General features: G+C 47.7%; 1 long non-coding RNA gene across 1 annotated transcript in view; it reads right to left on the reverse strand.

The window, feature by feature from the left end:
- LOC127202842 (uncharacterized) overlaps positions 1 to 22,008 on the reverse strand; it is a 35,603-nt gene that overhangs the window by 10,552 nt on the left and 3,043 nt on the right. The window contains exon 2 of the long non-coding RNA XR_007832360.1: positions 14,180 to 14,258. This is a non-coding gene — a long non-coding RNA (uncharacterized LOC127202842). The remainder of the gene's footprint in view (positions 1 to 14,179; positions 14,259 to 22,008) is intronic.

Consider the following 22,008-nt stretch of genomic DNA (forward strand, 5'->3'; position numbering starts at 1 on the left):
TCCGCCTGCCTCTGCATCCCAAGTGCTGGGATTAAAGGCGTGCGCCACCACGCCCGGCTTCCGGTCTTGAACTTATAATCCTCTTGCCCCTAACTCCCAAGTACTGGAACCACATGTGTAAAACCACTTGACTGCATGAAGAGTATACATATTTATAAATGTTCAAGATCTTAAAAGTCTGTTTAGAAGATAGATTTTTGTGTCAATGTTTCTTATTTCAATAAATTAAGATAAAACCGAATAAATCCCTAACGCCAAAAGTAGGAGAGGAAATGCTGTTACAGGTCACACGGCCATTAATAGATAGGCTAAGCAGAATAGCTGGCGAGGGCTGGAGAGAGGCCTCAGTAGGCAAAAGTGCTGGCTGTGGCTGCTTTTCCAGAGGACCCAGGTTTAGTTGCCAGCAGCCACCCACATGGTAACACCCAGCCATCCATATCTCTGGTTCCGAGAGATGTGACGCCCTCTTCTGGCATCTACAGGCAGTAGGCACACAGGTGAAGACAGACATACATGCAAGCTAACACCTATATGCACATAATAAAAATTAAAAGGCTGAGCCGGGCGTGGTGGCGCACGCCTTTAATCCCAGCACTCGGGAGGCAGAGGCAGGCTGTGAGTTTGAGGCCAGCCTGTTCTACAAAGAGTCCAGGATGGCCAAGGCTAACACAGAGAAACCCTGTCTCAAAACAAAACAAAACGGTAATAAGAGTTCGGAAATGAAGCAACTTTGATGATTTAGAAGACACAGACCAATTTATCTGCAACTACCTCTAAAGGTCCATCAATGTAAAACAGATATTAATGCCTTGAATAATTCTACACCCAGGAAGCAAATTGAGTTTTTAAACGCTCCTAAAAGAGAAACTTCAAGGCCTCTTCCTACAACATTTTACCAAGAATGTGAGGAGGAATCCATACTGCCTTTGTATAAGCTCCTTCAGAAAACACAAGGGAAGGGAGGCTACTACCCGCCCCCTCCTATGAGACCAATGTCACCATGAAATTCAACAAAGAGATCACAGGGAAAGGAAATGACAGTGATCTCTCAAGAACTCAGGCACAGGAGTTGGGGACAGATGGCAGCTGGAGGAGGTGGGGTCCATGGGGGTTGGGGGAAGGGGAGGAGCATACATGGCTATGGAGTCCTGGGTTTGACCGCCCCCCCCAACCCCAAAACAAAACAAGAGCCAAGAATGTGCATGTTGATAACTACAAGATGCAGATGAAAGAAAGAAGCCTGCGTGAAGAGAAGAGACGCCATGTTTAGCCACAGAGCGAGAACATCAGCACAGAAAGCTGTCCGTTCTCCCCAAATGGACCCATGACACTGACAGAATTCCCACCACAGGCCAGCAAGGCACTTTTGTACGGACAGGCAGATTCATTGTAAGGTTTATAAGCAAGGAGAATGTACTAGGACTAAGCCACTCCGAGAAAGAGAACTAAACATCAGAGTCACTGTATCGCACACTAACATAAATAACTACAGTGATCAAAGCTGCTGATGGGGAGAGGCAGCACAGAGAGAACCCCAACACACACACACACACACACCCGCACCTTCCCATGCTATACCACCCACATCACACCACACACCCCCCCTATACCACCCCCCAGCACTCACCCACCACACGTTACCACACCCACTCCATATGGACCCACCTGATATTTTCCTCTTAGACTTACATTTATTTTAAATTATGTGTCTGTGTGTGATGGACATGTGAAGGCAGGTGCCTGAGGAGGCTAGCGGCTTTGACCACCTGGAGCTGGAGATGCAGGTGGTTGGGAGCCCCCACAGGGTGGGTGCTGGGAACTGAACTCAGGTCCTCTATGAGAGCAGTCCACGCTCTTAAGTGTTGAGCTATCTCACCAGCCCTCAGAGTGTTGACAAAGGTGCACCTGAGCGGACACCTTTCAACAGATGTCGCTGAAACTACAGGATAGTAGCAGATTGAAACAAACAAGCGTGCGAAACCTTGGCCTGGACCCAGGGCTTTGAAAAAAGCAAGTAACAGACTGGAACAGAAGCCTCAAAGATGGCGGGGTTAGAACAAAAGGCAGGAGATGGATTTTCAGGCCCTGGGAACCATCAGAATTAACAGGAAGCAGGAGCCCATTGGGGGAAGAACCGGGGAACCACGTTCAGCATAACTTCCAGACCCTTCATTTTAGGTTAAATTCAATGAGAAGGAAGAAAGGTGTAGATTGAGAGGAAGTGACAGGGCTAGTGTGCAGTGTCTATCAAGGACCCCCAGAGACAGCGGTGACAACCAGATGAGGTCTCTGCGTAGCCTTGGCTGTCCTGGACTCGCTTTGTAGACCAGGCTGGTTTCCAACTCACTACGATCTGACTGCCTCTGCCTCTCAATAGTTCTGGGATTAAAGGCGTGCACCACCACGCCCAGCTCCCTTGCCTCTTTCAACACACTTCCTTTAAGACTCTTGGGCTTTAATGTGATTTTTATCAGGGACATCCATCGGGCTGCGCTATTGACACCCTTCCTCCATCTCTCATCTGCTTGCTGAACATTTTCACTGTTTTATTTTGACCAAATATTCATTTCCTTTTGAGATGAGCTTGCAGCCACAGGGTTAGGGGGCGTGGCGTTTCTGGTCCACTATTAGGTGATTCTGGTCCTCCCAGAGAGAGACAGAGCCAAGAGAGGGTGGAGCCAAGAGGTCCACAGCTGCAGGCCACACTCGAATCTGCTAATGCGGCACTAGGCAACGTGACTGGCAGTGCACATCGTGACTCTGAAGTTGACCTTTCATATAAAGGCTGGTAATGCTGGTGCTTGTCACACAAGTGACAGGGTCTTACACTGAGTTCAAGACTGAGAATAACGGCTGCTGAGAACCGACCTTCCCCAGTGGCGTGAGGACATCAGCAGTGTCAGACACAGGTGATCAAGGATTAAAGGCTCACTAAATGTCTGTGGTAAAATGTGGGTGTCAAGGGGTTTCTCTGTGTAGCCCTGGCTGTCCTGGAACTTACTCTGTAGACCAGGCTGACCAAAAACTCACAAAGATCTGCTTGCATCCACCTCCCCAGTGCTGGGATTAAAGGCATGTGCCACCACATCCCACCGGTTTTTGTTTTTTTTTTGTTTTGTTTTTTGTTTTCCCCAAGACAGGGTTTCTCTGTATGTAGCCTTGGCTGTCTTGGACTCCCTTTGCAGGCCAGGCTGGCCTCGAACTCACAGTTATCTGCCTGCCTCTGCCTCCTGAGTGCTGGGATTAAAGGTGTGCGCCACCACATCTGTCTGCAAAAGTTCTTTTATGACATCAGGATTCTCAGTGCATCCATATGCAATGTGACATTAAACTTAATGGTTAGGGTGTCCAGGAAAACAATTTAAAACACTTCTGAGAGCATAGTTAGATGACTAAATGGGTAAAGATGCTTGCTTGCTGCCAAGCCAGAGGACCTGAGCGAAGTCCCTGGAGCTCACATGGTGGCAGGTAAGAACTGACCCACCCAAAGTCATTCTCTAATTCCCATGAGCATGTGCATCCTCCCCACTCCCAATAAATAAATATTTACATGTAAGAAAAGCATTACAAAATATTGGTATTAGGTATGAGCACAAGTCCATCTGCATGTGAAAGAGCAAAGTATGAGGGCATCATCACATAAAACCACGGATGCAATTAGTCATGACGAGAGCAGGGTTGGGGTGTCACTTTTTGAAACTCAAAACAAACACATGACTTGACCCAGGTGTATCTTTCCCACGTAGTGCTGTCCCTTACTTTCTCCCACCATCCCTTGTACTTGCTGCTCCCCGACCCACCCACCCCCGCCGCCCGTGTCCCAGTGTCCTGTCCAAACCTTTTACTTGATTTATCTCTACGCACAAATCCAAGCCCTTGATTCTTTTGCAGCGGTGTGGAAGTGGGCACCGCAGCAAATGTGTTCCACTGGGTTCCTGTGCAGCTGTGGCAGCCTTGATTTGTTATATTCGCATGGGAAGGCACAGACGTGACCCCCGCCCCCCAGGACCACTTTCTAACCCTCCCATCATCGTCTCCTGCCTCTTAGGGAGCAGCAGCCAGTCTCAGATTTGACAGGAATGGGCAGACCATGGAAGAGGAGGGCCTCTGGCACGGTCATGCTGCCAGATGATTAAAACACAAAAGACACGATGTGACTAGGACATTTTTTTTTTTTAAAGACCTCACTATGTTTTTAGGCATCACTTTGTAGACCAGACTGGGCTCTGAACTCACAGAGATCTGCCTGCCTCTGCCTCCGAGTACTGGGATTAAAGACAGGCACCACGCCTGCTCGGTGATGGTATCATATGGACTACTTGAACATGTTCTCTCCGCCCCTACTCATCCTGGAAACCAGTGGGAGAAAGCACGTGTCAAAGGCTTCCCTTATCTGCAAAACAAATTCTGACCAATTGACGTGGCTGCAGACAGCATTCCGGCTGTGTGAGCAGCGCCTGCTTTCCCACTCTCAGAGCTCTGTGCCTCTTTCTGTCTCTCTCTTTCAAAGCTTGGAGCTGCTGGTGACAATTTATTCTTCACCATGTCTTGTCTTCTATTATGCCACACAATGGGCGTCCTTAGCGCCTGGTTCTCTGGTTAATACCCAGTCAACTCTTCACCTGGTAATCAGAGCATTAATCTGATTTTCCAAGGTGTTAGCAGGTTGTGGATCGCCAGCAGGCTTCCGAGGCTTAGTCAGCCCCTAGTCATTAGGTAAAATGCTTAAAAAAAAAAAAAAAAAAAAAAAAAAAAAAAAATCCAACCCCACACAACCGGTCCACTATTTTCTACTGAATGTGTGAATGAAAAGACTTAAATTGCAGATTCAGATCAGGACAAAAACCTCAAAACTGAAAATCAAACAGGGCCGGTGAGATGGCTTTGCAGGTAAAGGGGCTTGCCGCCAAGTCTGACAACCTGCACGGTGGCAGGGGAGAAGCAACTCCTGCAAGCTGTCCTCTGACCTCTACATGTGTGTTTGCCCTCAAAGAATACACAAGGGGCTGGAGAGCAGGGGTTCTCAGCCTTCCTAGTGCTGCGACCCTTTCCAGTTCTTCATGTTGTGGTGACCCAAAAACCATAAAATGATTTCATTGTTACTTCGCAGCTGTTAATTTTGTTACGAACTGTAATGTATGAATACCTGATACGGCGACCCACAGGTTGAGAATGTCGGGCCGGCATGTCCGCCCCGTGGTTAAGAGCACTGGCTGCTCCTCTAGAGGACCCAGGCTCAGCTCCTAGCACCTACATGGCAGAGTAGCACCATCTATAACTCCAATGCAAGGGGATCTCATATCCTTTCTGCCTTCCCCTTGATGCTAGCTAGGCACATCGTGTGGGCACACACATGCATGCAGGCAAACCACGCATACATGTAATTATGCACACGTATTTAAATAAAAGAGATTAAAGAGACTGAAGTATAGCTAAAATAGGTAAGAGATGGCCACTGAACCATGTAGTCATTAATTAGGAAGTAATTGCTTGGGACAGGTCCAACATTTCTCCTTTCCTACTCAACATGCTAGAGAGGTCAAAACAAAGAGGTCTAAATGTAAAACTTGAGTAAAACAAACAAACAAAACAGAACAAGCAAGGAGATGAGGAAGGAAGGTGGGGACAGGGTTTGGGAAGAGTGTGGCAGAGGCTGCTCTGAACTAGATGAAGGCCAAGTGAAAAGCCACGTGTCCAGGGAGATAGGGCCGCACCCTTCCAAATCCTAGAAGCTTGGGGGAACTGTCAGATGCTGGCTTGCATCTGTGGTGGGTGGAAAAAGGGGGGCGGGAGGGGGGACACACAAGCAGGAAGTGAGCGAGTGCCTCTCCCAGGACACAGTATAACACTGCTGTTCCCTCAGCCTGTTTTGAAGAGAAAGAATCCATATTTCCGGAAACTAAGTTCTTGGCGGTTTTAATTGCGGTGGCATCTTCTCGCACATGGAATAGTGGCATGTGTGTGTGTGTGTGTGTGTGTGTGTGTGTGTGTGTGTGTGTGTGTGTGTAGGAAGAGAGAGAGAGGGGGAAGGGAGAACAAGAAGGAGAGAGGAAAGGGGAAGGACAGACAGAGAGACCACCCAAGGGAGCTATTTTCAACATCTGTAACAATAAAGACTTAAAAAAAAAAACAACAAAAAAACCTAATTTGATTATCTGTGCAACAATGCAGGCTTAGAAACGAGGTGGAAGAAGTACATTTTATGACAAAAAGAGAAGTATTTGTTGGTATGCATTAAGGTAAAAAAAAAAAAGTTACATGACATCGGCCATCCTAGTTACTACTTTAAAATTATAAAGAAGGCTGGAGGGTTAGAGGCAAAATACAGTTGGAGTGTTCTATGCGAAATACGTCTGGGCTAGGATGAGATTCGTGTCTTGTAATCGTTTTCATGACTACCCACTGATGAAAGCAAGACGAATGTGTTGCTTATAAGGCCTGGCCACCAGCAGTGCAGGAGGTGGCAGAGACAGGCATATATCTAAGTTCAAGGGCAGTCTGGTCTACATTATGAATTCTGGTCAGCCAGGACTTCACAGTGAGACCGTGCCTTTAAAAAAAAAAAAAGCCAGGTTCCGTGGCACATGCCTGTAATCCCAGTATTCAGAGAGGCAGAGGCAGGAGGATATCTCTGAGTTCGAGGCCAGCCTGGTCTACAAAGAGAGTCCAGGACAGCCAGGGCTACACAGAGAAAACCTGTCTCAAAAAATGACAGCAACAAAAAGTGTATGACAACTACTTTGGGCCAAAGACTGTCACCAATTTGCTGAAAAGGGGAAAGTTAAGGGAACTGATGCTCAACTCAGCTTCTATGTCTCTGCATTCATCAAGCCCTCTTGGTGGGAAAACCCACCCACCCACCCACTCTCCAACTGAAGATGAATAAGAAACTGCTTTTTATAACATATGAAATACAGAGACTTTACAGTTCCGGGTGACAGCTGGGTATCTCTACTCCTGGGGCAGATTCCAAATGTTATCACATTCGGGTCCCAGTACCCCAAAATAAGAGTTATTTTGATGCCTGCTATACTTTACATTAAGCACCATGGTGGCAGTCAGTTGGGACCGCTCACTCAGCATTGAAGATGACCTGTCTTGAATTCCAGTCATACGACATATAGAAAATACAAAATATTATCATTCCAGAATACTTCTTAGGAAAAAATGAAATATTGTTATAAAAATGGTTGGGTCTTTGTTGTTGTTTGTTTGTTTGTTTGTTTGTTTTTCGCAACAGGGTTTCTCTTGTTACCACCTTTGGCTGTCCTGGAACTCTCTCCGTAGTCCAGGCTGGCCTTGAACTCACAGAGATCTGCCTGCCTCTGCCTCCCAAATGCTGGGATTAAAGGCATGCGCCACCACCGCCTGGCCTTCGTTATAAAAACGTTAAGCTAAGGGTTTACACTACTGTTGATTTCCCCCAATTTAAGTGTCCAAAAAATATGAAGTCTGAACACTTGACAAGAAACGTACCACGTGGCCACTCTTTGGGGGAAGAAAATGCATTTCAAGGACTAAAGTGAAGCTCTGTTTCCTACCTACCTACAAGCCGCCTCTCAGCCAGGCCAACAAATGGCCTGAGTCCCTCACCTGGTGACCTGCTCACCACTACTGTCTACCCACCCTTCAGTTTGGTCTCCATCAGGCTAAGGCGTCACGGCAGAGGGAGGAGCCTTCCCTGACAGGAACATGCTTCTGGTCACTAGCTCCAACCTGGTCCATCTCCCCATCCAGAAGGATCCTTCTCAGGTAGTATCTTCTGGAACGTCTGGGCAGGCCCTCCTCACAGGCTCCTGCTGCCTGCCCCATCCTCCCACACGGGACGTCATGCCAGTCTGTAACTGTCTCTTATTCTCACTCTTGCGCTGACAGCTCTCTTCCCCCAGCTGCAAATGCCCTCTACGAATCTCTCCCAGCTGCGTGTCTTCTGTTCCATTGAGGCTGTCCTCGGGCCCGGGACCTCGGTCCAAATCCCTATTCCCAATCTCTTTCTTCCTCGAAGTCCACAAACTAGCTGCGGAGTGCTCCTTCAAAGGCTCTGATTGCATTGCTCTCTTCTATTCAAATGGCTTAAATGGCTCCCCACCATCTGTGGTTCAAAGTTCAAACGTCTTGCTATGTGATTCAAAAGGCCTTTGATTTCCCACTGTCCCTGAGTACCCTAGGCTTTGTTCGCACCCTCTGAACTTGGCTGAGCGTGCATTGATTATGTCCTACCACACCTGATGAGAAGCTGGCCAGCCCTCGGGACTGCATTCAGATTCCGTCTCCACCATGGGAAGTTGCTCTCCCTCATGGGAAGAAGCACCCCTGACAACTTCCTGATGGCAGCTACACCCTGTGTCTTTCCTCTAAGTGAAGCGGGCACCCCTAAATTTCATTAATTGTGGCTGGCAATAGGATGCTCAGTCGTGTCTTCTGCATAGTGTCCTCATGGTGATGGGCGGTTGGGACCATTCATTCAGAATTGAAGAGCGCCTATATTAGGTCTGATGAGAAGATCCAGGGGACCAACTAACTAAATAAACAATATGTGTGTGTGTGTATGTGTGTGTGTATAAATGAGAATTAAAATAAAACAAAACCCAAGCCAAACAAAATTACAGATGAGCTGAAAGTTGCATGACACGGGCCTGCTGAACAGTCATAGGGAAAGACATGAACTAACAAATATGATTAATAATGATTAATACACACTGATTATCAAACGCCAGTGTGCACACTAGTGAGGCTATGGAGGTGAAGGGCACAGACACACACATGAGTGCTCTTTGGTGTGATAAATGAACAACCATCTGGAAGCCAAGCCTAGTGGTGGTGGTGGCACACGTCTTTAAACTCCTAGCACTCAGGAGGCAGAGGCAGGTGGATCTTCGGGAGTTCAAGGACATCCTGGTCTATATGTGGAGTTCTGGGCTGGCCAGGACTATGTAGTGAGACTCCAGAGGAAATCCTAGTGCTTGGGAGATAGAGGCAGGAGAATCGGGGAGTTCAAGGCCAGCTTTGATGACGCAGAGTCCTCAGGTTGATCGACGTGAAATCCTGGCTCAGCAAAAAGGCAGCAGAGATAGGCAGGAAAAAAGTCAAACAGGAAGTGAGCCTGACACTGGGTCATGAAGAAAAGGTAAAGTCTGAGAAAGGGAGGCAGGGCCTGAGCGCACCTGGAACCTCTGGCTGCCTTTGAGAGAGCAAGAGGGACCGCCTACCCCAGACCTGAGAAAGCCAGGCTGGATAAACACTGTGGGGACAGATTAGAAAGGGTGTGGAGGACAGCGCAGTAGAAAGTGGGAACCTCAGAGCTCTGGGCTGGAAGTGCCCTTGGAAGAAGGTTGTGTAGCCGGGCGGGCGGGCGGGCATGGCGCTGCACTCTTTTGCTAGCACTGAACAGAGAGACTGAGGGGAGCAGATGGAGGCCCAGCCTAGCTACACGCAGTCAGACCCTGTCTCAAATAACAATAAAGCCAAAAGGAGCCTAAAGGTCGGGCAGGGAGGGAGAGAGGATAGAATGAAGAGAGGCAATGAGCCCACGGGGACCCAGGGACCAGAGTGTGTCTACAGCGGTGTTGAGAGGGTCCAACTATGGGCTTCGGGATACAAGGCAGACACATAAGAATCCAGAAGCAGGGCTGGAGAGATGGCTCAGAGGTTAAGAGCACTGACTGCTCTTCCAAAGGTCCGGAGTTCAATTCCCAGCAACCCCATGGTGGCTCACAACCATCTCTAATGAGATCTAGTGCGCTCTTCTAGTGTGCAGGCATGCATGTAGGCAGAACACTGTATAAATAATAAATAAATAAATCTTAAAAAAAAAAAAAAGGTGTCTAGAAGCAGGAGCCAGGGGGGTCATGAGCCAGGTGCCCCAGACTGTCAAGCGTCAGGACTCTGTCCACAGATTGGCCAGTCAGGGGACAGTTTCTTGGTTTAGTCAATATATTGTCAATGTTTCCATATTCGGCATCTGCTCGGCCACCATCCCATGACAATCTGTTCATCATGTCATCAATGCTTACTGGCTCCTCAGAGGACAGAAACCCCAAGAGATGGACAATAAACAACAAACAAACAAATAAACAAACAAACACCTTCTTTATCTTCCGGTTCTCCTACAGAAAAATCCAAGACTTCCTTTTCGGCTGACACAAAGTGCTGAAATACAGTTTCAACCCGAGGTGCCCATGCAGGAGAGAACACTAGCGCATGCTTTGTATAGAGAGAATGAGTTAAAAGCAAACAACCCCGTGGGCTGGGGGGAGGGGGGACAGCTCAGCCTGTGGATGGTTGGGATCCCCTGCACCTACGTGAACGCTGAGCATGGTCATGTGTCAGTCCCCCTCCTTCTGGGCGGAGATAGACTGAGACACTTTCCCTTGACCTCTCGCCTCGACACAAAACGCAGGGTGAGTGAGCCCTCAGACCCATGCGCACACATGCAGAAATAAGTAATTTGAAAATAAACCCATTCTTGTCCGTCATGGTGCTCTCTGAGTTCTTTTGAGTTCTATCAAAAGGAGAAGAAATTTTCAATGGGGAGACAAAGAGAAAAATGGCACAAAAGCCGAGTCTATTGGGCGGAAAAATCATTTTGACTGATAATTACTAAATGTCAGCTGATTGTGCTCCCGCCCTGACTTCCTCAGCTGGGTAGCATGGAACCAGATGAGACCACGAATGGGCCAGCAGGTCCCAGCTCTTTGTCCATGTCATTTTTCCGCTTGAGACACCGAGGCTTCCGGGAGGCTGGCAGGTGTGTGAAGTGGTGGTTCACACATTCTTAGCGGAGCCCAAAAGTGTGTGACTGAAACCCGAAGTCGTACACAGAGGGTGATCACGAGCCACAGTGGTCGAGGCCGGGCGTCTTCTAAGGCGTGTGTCCATGATACAAATGACATGTTGTCTGACTCCCTGAACTGCCGCAGAAGGTGGGTGGGACCCTGGCAGAGCTGGCGTCTTACTGTCTGTCATCTTTTGGCGGGAGACTCCCATCAAGGGAAGATGGTGCACATGAAAAGATGATATCAGCCCGTGTGTGTGTGTGTGTGTGTGTGTTCACACACACATGTTGTACGTAACCACACACATGTTACATGTAAGCACACACATTACATGCATGTTACATGTAATCACACACAACCATTTTCTGGTAAAGCCGTGAATGGAACCTGATTACTACAAAGCAGCAAGAATTAATATTGCTGCCAGACACCAGTCATGGGCTCTTTCCTTGACACAAGGTCAACTTTGGGCTTTTCAGACATTATCTCACTTAACCCCACATTGGTCTTGGGAAGTAGGGAGTCTGACCAATGCCCATTTTCCAGTTTGAGACACTGAGGCTTCTGGTAGGTTAGCAGGTGCACGTATATACACACATATATATGTACATATATGTGTGTTGGATATGCATGAATTATATACACACGCATCATGTGTATTATATATGTGTCACATGTGTTTAACATGTGTGTATATGTATACACAACACATCTACTCATTCAGTCCTAAGACACTTCTAAAAATATCTTGCCTTTGCAATTCTTTTTTTTTTTTTTTTTTCCAGACAGGGTCTCACTGTGTAGCCCTGTCTGCCCTGGACTCGCTTTGTAGACCAGGCTGGCCTCGAACTCACAGTGATCTGCCTGCCTCTGCCTCCCGAGTGCTGGGATTACAGGTGTGCGCCACCACGCCCGGCTCGCTTTTGCAATTCTTAAGCATCTGGGCCCAGATGTCATGTTTCCTCTGCAAAGCTTCCTTGTCATATTGCCTCCAGGGCCAGAACAACCTACAACCTCAGGTTCCTTCACAGGGCCTTGGGTCTCACTTAACATTTTATGTGATGGTCCCAGTGTGTTGGGATGTTCTAAGACACTCCCTCCATACCAATGTAAAGCAGGAAGTGTAGTGCTCTCACTGTCAGCTGTCCCCTCCTTTCGCCTAACATGTAGCCTTGCACAAAAGAGGTCCATGCCATCTTTGCAGGCCAGAGATAAGGACCGTGACCACAGGAAACCAGAGAGCGGGGTCAGCACGTGGCGTGTCACCTGAGCCTTGTCATCTGGATGGGGCCCACCTACTGCTGGCACTGGTTGAGTCAACAGGCACAGATGGATGGGATGCAGCCAGTGACTTCCACCTCCCCTGACTCCATAAGCGCTGCAGTCATCTGCTGGGCGAGGCCCCGCCCACTTCCTCTCCCCACTCCCAACTCTGACTAGGACACTTCTGGACTGAAATCTACATTTAATCCATCCTAGAGGCTGAGAGGCTGTAATTTATATCACACACACACACACACACACCATTTGACATCACATTTCAAATTTTTAATCTCCTCTTTTCTCTGGTTAGACCCTTCCCCGTGACATGAGTCCTACCCACTACACACACTCCTGAAGGAATAATACCTCCTACGCGATGTGGCAAGAGTCAGACACAGAAGATGCTAGAGTTTGTCCAGGGTGCACGTCAGCCCACACATTTCCCTCAGTCCTTGCTCCGATCACCTAGCTCCCAGAGGCAGCTTTCCCTCAGAGAATTCTTTAGTCTGACTTTATTTTTTTTTTTAATTTTTTATTTTTTTAAAGATTTATTTTATTTATTATGTATACAGTGCTCTGTCTACATGTACACCTGCATGCCAGAAGAGGACATTAGATCACACCATAGATGGTTGTGAGCCACCATGTGGTTGCTGGGAATTGAACTCAGGACCTCTGGAAGAGCAGTTGGTGCTCTTAACCTCTGAGCCATCTCTCCAGCCCCTTTAGTCTGACTTTAACGTACACAGAAACGGGCTGTCAATTAAGGCTCCCTTCGTTGCTTGCACCATCTGACTTTATGGACTAGAGCCGTCCCGGAAATGAACAATCTGAAGGCTAAGGTATTCCCTCTCCTGCTTGAGTAAGTATGTCACCCTAGTCACTAAAATGACTTCCAAAAAGGCAAAATGAAGTGACTGTGGCCAAGCCCTTTGATCTTTGCATGTCTGTGGTTGGAATTATCCGTGAGAAGCCAGTCCTGTTTCTACCCTATTTTCCCTTTTCTTTGAAATAAGAAAAATAGGAAGTGATATTTTTTAAGGTCTGGGAAGGACACTGTGCCATTTTGAGTAGTTTAGTCCTGAAATGTTATGTTAACGTTGGAGCGACTAGGGCAGACGGCACCAACCTTCAAAAAGGTGACCTTTAGCATATTCATAAAGTTTTCTTCAAGGGCTCCTCTGCCAAGACTGTGACACTCTACCGGTGGCCTGGCCTGGCCTTCGCCTTAGTCTTTCCGAAGAAAGACGGAAAATTAAAACTTCTAAGTTTTGAAAAACTGACACAAGAGCTCAACTCTATCAAACAACCAATTAAAGAAGCCCGTGGGCCCGACCAGCCGCAGCTTTCCAATTGTCAGCTGGACTGTGAGCGAAGGTCCTAAGTACTCACGTGAAGTGCAACAGGAAGTTTAAGTGGCTCCCGTGTGGGGACGGTGTGTCACCATAAGTTGATTGATAGTAAAATATAAAATGAAGACCCAAGCTTCGCTTCCTCACAGGCCCCTCCCTCACAGGCCCCTCCCTCACAGGCCCCTCCCTCACAGGCCCCTCCCTCAATGTCCAAGGCAACTTGTGGAACTTTAGCTCCAGCAGCCAATAGGCCTGAGAGGTGAATTTCATTGAAGGACTGCCTCTGGCTCACAGGAAAGATAAGCCTGTCATCAACTGCAGTGACAAGGACACCCCTAGGCAGTCAACGCCTTCATTCTGAGAAAGGAAGTCCTTAGCAGAGACTCAAGTGGGACTTCGGCAGCACTTCCTGGTCAGACCGGGAGCCTCAAGAGCACTTTAGAGGGCTTTGCATTTTGGCACTTGGGGGGAAGGAATGTCCTAAAACAAGTTTCCAGTACCCCTAGTACCCCAGCTCCACCCCCCAGTTCCCACCAAAGAGAACAAACAGGAGCTAGCTAAACAAACACCATGCTAAAAAAAAATATCTATGACATTCGGTCAATGGCTGCTGCTGCAGAGACATGTAAACAGCAGGCCAAGCCAGGCTATGGGCCTCCATAAAGACACTGGCATAGTCAGCATCGGGCTACATGAAGGTACCCCACATCCCTCTGCCTGGCTGCTCTGGGAGCTTTGGAGGGACACACCCTGTTAGGAGGCGGTGAAAACATCACAGAAGGCACTCACCGGCTTCCTGGAGACCGAAGACCAGGCAAGTCGCTTTCACATTTTACTCTCTAAAATGTCTTCCGTACGTGTGGAAAGTCTGCAAGAAAAGCCCCCATGAAATCCTTAGGAGGAACTTCAGATGAAGAAGCATGCACAGGGTGCCCCACGGTGCTATCGGGCCCTGCAGCCTGCATGCAGTATTTCCTGTTCCGACGCTCATTGGCCCTAGCAGGTGCATGTGCCTCTGGGTGGTGCCAATCTGCTGCTGCTGGTCTCTCTCTCTCTCTCTCTCTCTCTCTCTCTCTCTCTCTCTCTCTGTCTCTCTCCCTCTCTTTCTCTCTCCTTACTGTGGGAACATCTAGGACCTAGGACTCTACCACCCTGGCCTCAAACTGAGCACCGTCCAGCAAGCTTCATTGTGGACTGGTGAATGCCTGGCTTGCAAGGGCAGGGGGCAGTTCATTTTAATAGGTTTTCCTGATTTTTCTAAAACTCACCATTAAGGAGCCCGTCCTAGTGGGGGAGGGGGGGGAAACAGGATGAGCCCAAGTTCAAGTCTTGCTTGGACTATAGGGGACTTCAGAGCCTGTCTGGGCTTCAGAGTGAGTTCAAGGACACCCTGGGCAATTTAGTGAAAAGCTGTCTTAAAAATGAGCAGTGGAAGCTGGGTGTGATGACACACGCCTTTAATCCCAGCACTCAGGAGGCAGAGGCGGGCGGATTGCTGTGAGTTCGAGGCCAGCCTGGTCTACAAAGTGAGTCCAGGACAGCCAAAGCTAACACAGGGAGACCCTGTCTTGAAAAACCAAAAAGAAAAAAAAAAAAAGAAAAGAAAATGAGCAGCGAAGGGAGAGGTCTGGGGAGAGGGCTCCACGGCTAAAAGGGCTTGCAGCTCTACTTAGGGTCTGGGGTTTGGATCCCAGCACTCACATGGCTCACAGATGCCTGCAATTCTAATTCTAAGGGATGCAAAGCCCACTTCTGCTTCCTCACGCACGCACACACCCACACTCACACATGTGCACTGACACGCACATAAAAAAAAACAAAAAACCCAAATCCTCCAGGTATGGTAGTGCACACCTTTAATCCCAGCACTCAGGAGGCAGAGCCAGGTACATTGCTGTGAGTTCAAGGCCAGCCTGGTCTACAAAGTGAGTCCAAGACAGCCAAGGCTACACAGAGAAACCCTGTCTCGAAAAACCAAAACAACAACAATAACAACAACAAAAACAACCCCAAACCAACAACAACAAATCCTGAAAAAAGAAAGAGAGTCAAGGGGGAGGTACAGTGCTGGTCTAGCCTAAGGCCCTCAGTCAGTTTCAGGGTCAGTGTCAGTACCCACTCTAAATCACTGCCTCTGTCCAGAGGTTCTCAACCGGTGGGTGGAGACCCCCCCAAGAACCCCATTTCAGACATCCTGCATACCAGCTATTACAAATCAGAACAGTAGCAAAGTTACAGTTATGAAATAGGAATGAAATAATTTTACGGTTGGGGGAACACCACAGCATGAGGACCTGTGTTAAAGGGGCGCAGCATTAGGAAGGCTGAGAACCACTGCTCTCTTCAAAATATCGTCCTTGGCTCTAGGACACTGTGACGAAGAGAACAAAGCCTGGAGTTTGGGGGATTTTATACATGAGTGGGAAAGAGAAGTTTCATGTGGCAGAGACTGAGGACGCTTAGATGGCAGCTGGTGTCTACTATTAAAAGCATCGTTATAAGGGCCTAGAAAGATCCCAAGCTTGGTGGCTCACAACAGTAACCCCTGCATCGGGGAGGCTAAACTGGGAGGATGGCAAGTTCAAGGCCAGCCTGGCTTATACGGGGAGACACTGGAAAAAGAGGCAGAAACTGGGTGCATGGAAGGGAGGGAGGGCTTGTGTGTCCTCAGTATTTCAAATGCATGTCGGGGCGGGCGTGGGAGCCAGCAGGCAAAAGGAAGTGCTCGCCAGTGCTGCTATTTCAATTCAAGCTTGCAACATGCTTCAAATGCAATTACCCATACATGCAGAAAGCCTATAACATCCTCCAATTAACACCAGGAGTTTGGTCTGACCAGTTCCCGGCGTCAATATCATAAGCCACGGAAACCAAGTGAAAAGCCTCCAGCGGGTTAGTGCTTGGGCTCCGGGGCTCATCTTTTCTTCATTCCTGCCTGTTTATGTTGCCTAAGGAGGTGACATGGGCATCGGAGAGGCTACCGTATAACAAACATCTCTAAAAGAATTTTCTCTTGGCTTCTATGGTCAAAAATAGAATGAACGCAAGGCTAACGTGAAAGGCCAACCTAAAATCCAGAGAGTAAAAAGGACATGAAAACGCTTCCAAACTACACTTTCCTTCCTCAGGATTTTTACTTCCTTAAGCTCAAAAAAATGAAACTCTTTGTAGCCAACCAATTGGAGAACTTACTCAAGCCAGATTTCTATTAGTCACTCAACAAACGTTCACTAAGCAACTAGCTGGGGTGGTGGCAATGAGTAAAACCAGAAGAAGCTCTCTCTGTGGACCCTACATGCTAGCGGGGGTGGGGGTGGGGGGTTAAGAGGAACAGAACAAACAGAATGGCAGGTCTGTCAGAAGTCAGCAAGTGCTGGGGAGAAGGACTCAGTTTGAAAGGTGGGGAGCACCCCCAAGTTTATTTGTGCTCAGCGACTGAGTGATCATTCTAGAAAGAAAGGCCTTTGCTTTGGAAGATCGGGGTCAAGTCACCACCATCTCCTGTTGCACATAACAGAGGTGTGTGTGTGTGTCTGTGTATATGTGTGTGTGTATGGTGTATGTGTGTGGTGAATGTGTGTATGTGTGTGTGTGGTGAATGTGTGTCTGTGCGTGTATGTTTGTGTGTATGTGTGCATGTGTATGTGTGTGTGTGGTGTACATGTATATGTGTGTGTGCTATGTTTGTGTGTATGTGTGTATGTGTGCGTGTGGTGTACGTGGTATGTGTGTGTGCGTGTCTGTGTATATGTGTGTATGTGCTCGCATGTGGAAGCCAGATTCAGTCAACGTCAGCGTCTTTCTCAATCACCCTCCACCTTATTTTCTGTGGCAGCGCCTCTTACTGCCCCAGAAGCGTATTGATTCAGCTAACTTGGTTAGCTAGGGAACCTCAATCCACCTATCTCCACCTCCCCAGTTCGGGGATTATGGATGTGCCCCACCTCATCTGGCTTTGAACAATAATTTCTTTTGGAGGGATGCTAGACAGATGGTTCAGTGGTTAAGAATACCGGCTGTTCTTGCGAGGGCCAGGGTTTGGTTCCCAGCATCTGTAATGACAGCTGATAGCTGTCTGTAACTCTAGTTCCAGGGGATCTGACACCCTCTTCTGGCTCCCTCAGACACTGCATGCATGTGGTGCAGAGGCATACATGCAAGCAAAACACTCAGGCTCATAAAAAGAAGAAATCTAAAAAGTTTTAAATTATATTTTTATTTACTTTGAATATGTGTGTGTGTGTCTGTGTGTGTGTGTGTGCGCGCGCACACCTATGAGCATACTTGTCAAACCATGAGTCAGAGGACAAATTATGAGAGTCAACTCTCTCCTTATACCACGTGGGTCCCAGGGATTGGTGGCAGGGATCTTTACCCACCAAGCTATTGTCTCAGCACACACCTCTTCTTATTGGGTGTTAAGGCTACACACTCATGTTCTCAGGAACAGTTTACAGACTTGAGAATTTTCTTTGTTACTAAGACCCAGAGAATGGAGAACAAAATTCCTAAGGATCCATACAATAAAAAAATCCCACTCAAAGATACAAAGTAACAGCGCCCCCACCCCACACATTAACAAAGCGAACTCAGGAGGTAGAGGCAGGTGAATGTCTGAGCTGGAGGCCAGCCTGGTCTACAGAATGAATTATAGGACAGCCAGGGTACATAGAGAAACCCTGCCTTGAAAAACCAAGAGAGTCCAAGTGAAATGTTGAAAATGACCACGGATGTTTCCAAGTCCTGAGCTCCTGATGCCAGACTCTCTGTCATGCTCAGAGGAGAGTCTTCCCTTAGGAATTTTCCTGTCATTGTCACCTGCAGTGACAACTGCATTCTATAATTATCTGCAAAGCTATACTTAAAGACTAGTTTGACTCTAAGTATTACAATTTAATACACTTCAATAATTGAGATATCTATTGTGCAGCATGCCTTTAATCCCAGCACTCAGGAGGCAGAGGCAGGTGGATCGCTGTGAGTTCGAGGCCAGCCTGGTCTACAAGGCGAGTCTAAGATAGTCAAGGCTACACAGAGAAACCTGTCTCAAAAAACAAAAACAAAAACAAATTTACACATGTGAACAATGTATTTTGATGATAATCCATCTCCAATTCGGTTCTGTTTCATTTATTATTATTGTGTATGTGTGTGCATTCTGGTGTCTATGGGCACACATGACACACATGGCACACGTGTGGAGGCTAGGACCATGCTGTGGTGTCAGGTCTCTCCTTCCACCCCTATGTGGGTTACAGGGACTGATCTCTGGTCACCAGGCATAGGAGCAAGTGCTTGAACAGACTGGGTCATCTTGATGCGCTCCCCCCCAACCCCCGCCAATCCTTTTGATGAGCTAAAAGCCCTCGTGAGGACTAGAAAGAAGACATAAATACGACCTATTCATTTGCTGACCAGTAATTCATTTCCTCATTCCTATGCACACTTACTGAGCACACTTCCTACTTCATGGCTCACACTTGGTCTGGGGTGTGCAAAGGTAAGTAAGGCCCCATCCATGTCCTCAGCTCACAGGCCAGTCAGTTGGAAACGTGGAAACGGGACCTCGCATGCAGTGGCTGGAAGAATTTTGCAAGGCAGGCACGGTGGCTCACGCCTGTAATCGGAGACTGTGGGAAGCTGACAGGAGAGGTCGCTTGAGAGTTCAAGGTCAGCCTGGGCTATAGAGTAAGTCACTGTCACAATACAAATCCAGAAAAATAGTTTTGCAGAGACCATAAAAGCATAAGGGTCTGCAAAGCACCGTTTAACTTCCTATCTCTACTGTTAAATTTTGACCCACATCACTTAAAAGCCATGCCAAAATAGTTTTTCAAACTACTTGTAGAGGAGGTTGTAGCTCCCCGGCAGGGCACCTGCCTAGTACATTTGAGGTCCTGAGTTTGAGCCCAATCATCTCAAAGAATAAACTAAAATATGTGTATTTACACATTCAAAATATGGAATTTTATGTTTATCCCCACAATTGGTGCTGCTCTCAGCTATGGTTGGGGAGAGGTTTCCTCCAGCAGTTGGCGGCAGAGATCCAGCAGAGTCATACCTGGGGCAAAGTGCTGAATGACAAGGAGGGGGCTGGGAGGTGATGGCTCCTGCCACAATGCAGCCACCATGGCACTCATGGGATGAAGCCAACAGATAGGCCAGCATTCCAGCGGGCAGGACTGATTGGGCTTAGTGGATGGTGGGTGTGGGGTGGCGGACATGAAGTTGGGAGAGAGACATGTTGGAGGGTGTCTGGAGAGACAGAAAACGTAGTGAGGAGGATATGGTCGAGATATATTGTATACATGTACCAAGTGGTCAGAGGATAAATAAAAGATACTATAGCCATTAAAAATTAAGTAAAAAAAAAAAAAATAAAATTTAAAGGCCTATGTTCTCAATGGAAGAGAAAATTGGCCACGAACTATGATTCTGTTTAGTGTGTTCACTGCCAAGACCAATTAAGTTATTAGTTTATTTAAGAAAGTTTTCCGATTTAATTAGTGGGATCTATTGTAGTGGCAGAGCAAGATGCATTAGAATTGCTGCTACCCTTGTTTGCCATGGGCATATGCCAGTGACAGGCAGAAAGAAAGTGAAACACTCAAACATAAGCAGAGGGCTGGCGAGATGGCTGAGTGGTTAAGAGCACCAGTTTCTCTTACGGAGGACCCGGGTTCAGTTCCCAGAGTCTAATGGTGGCTCACAACCATCTCTAATTCTAGTTCCGGGGGGGATTTGGTGCCCTCTTCTGGCCCTCACAGGCACCGGGCACACATGCAGTACAGACACACATTCAGGCCAAGCACAATAAATAAAACAAAAAGAAAGCCCTTGCTTGTAAAATTAAGAAGTTAGCGCGGGGCTGGCGAGATGGCTCAGTGGGTAAAGGTGCTTGCCGCCAAGCCCGATGGCACGAGTTTGATTCCTGGGACCTACATGGTAGAAGGAGAGACTCATACGTCCTCTGACCTTCACACACTTGTTAACCTGTACAGGCACACAATAGATAAATTAACACAAAGGAAAATAAAAATGAGTATATACTATAGGTCCCAGGTTGATCTGGGGATAAAAGGTTTCCTTCCCTGCCCCCCAAATAGTGGGAAAAGCTGGAGTTGAGCTCTTCCAATGAGTACCTCATCCATTAACCACAATATTACAATAAAGTGCGGGAGGTGGCTTCAATTTCACTTTCCTCATGGAGGCCAGAGGTAAGGTGACAAGGACCCCTGATGATGGACTCGGGCATGGAATGTTCCATTGGCTGGGAACTAAATATATCCCCTCAAGCAGTAAAGCAGCCAATTAAATGGGTGATGAGGCTAGCCCACAACACATCATCCAGGCCAAAATACACCTCCCAAGATGACAACAACTCAGAAACTGTCTACTGTGGGTGGTAGGCATTTGCCCTGAAGAAGGACAAATTAAAAGTTATTTCCTCAGGAATTCCCAAAACATGTGCATCTATCTATGTGCATATGTGTGTCTGTGTGGGTATATGCCTGTCTCTCTGTGTGCTTGTCTATGTGTGTCTGTGTGGGTATATGCCTGTCTCTGTGTGCTTGTCTATGTGTGTCTATGTGTATGTATGTGTATGTGTGTATATGTGTATATGTCTGTGTTCTTTTTGGGAGAGAAGAAAATTAAGCTGGGAGAAAATTATGGAAAGATGCATCTGTGTGTAACACAGGGTAGCAAATGTGTGCAAAGTGAGACTCCGTGAGCCTCCTGTGTCAGCTCCCCAGCACTTGCTCCAACTCCTACACCCGGCTCTGCTGAAGACCCGTGCATTTATGAATGCTGGCAAGCAATGAAAACGCTTGTTCAGGTTGGCTTGCGTGTTAAGCCACGCTAGATAGCTAGGCAGCCTCCGAGAGTACAATGGAGCAACTGTACTGGACTCCAGTAGTAAGGAGAGTGGGAAATGGGTCCTTAGGTTTCCTGGGCTCCGGCTAGCCTGGGACTAAGAACTGGTATAGAATATGTAAGTGGTCATCTGCATCTCTTCTTGTCATGGCATTTTCTAAACAAGAAACAAGGCTTTCAGGTAAACAAACGCGTACCGATCTCATATGCCCTCCCCAGGGAAGAAAGCTACGGGCTCCTCTTATCACTAAGAATTCTACTCCAGAGGTCCGGCTCCATCAACCCTGAATCCTGAGTGAAGTGGTTGCCATGGCTGCCTCGGTGATGACTCAGGGGAGGAGCAGGGTGCTTTCTTTTCATACCAGGAAATGCTTTTCTTGTTTTGTCTTTAGAAATGACCATTTGCACTGCTCAGAAGTGAGCTTACCAGATTGGGGGGTGGGGGATTCTTCTCCTCCCTTCTGCTTAGACACTTCTGGAACTTCCTGGAAGGTCTGGGGCCATTCAGAATATCTCACACTTCCACGTGCCTAATACCCGTGAATAGGCATAGGAGTTAAATGGCTTAAACCCCACCCCCAACCCCTTAACTTTACTTCTTCCTTGAATTCTGAGAAAAATCTGTGCTTGCTGCTGTTCCTCCTGTCCTCAGCATCACTTGAGTCTCTCGGGGGTGGGGTGGGGGGTGGTGGTGGTGGTGGTTCTGGTGGGTGGGAATTTCATTGTCGCCTTGCTCCACACTC

Source organism: Acomys russatus, chromosome 19, assembly GCF_903995435.1.
Source record: "Acomys russatus chromosome 19, mAcoRus1.1, whole genome shotgun sequence".
Lineage (NCBI taxonomy): Eukaryota > Metazoa > Chordata > Mammalia > Rodentia > Muridae > Acomys > Acomys russatus.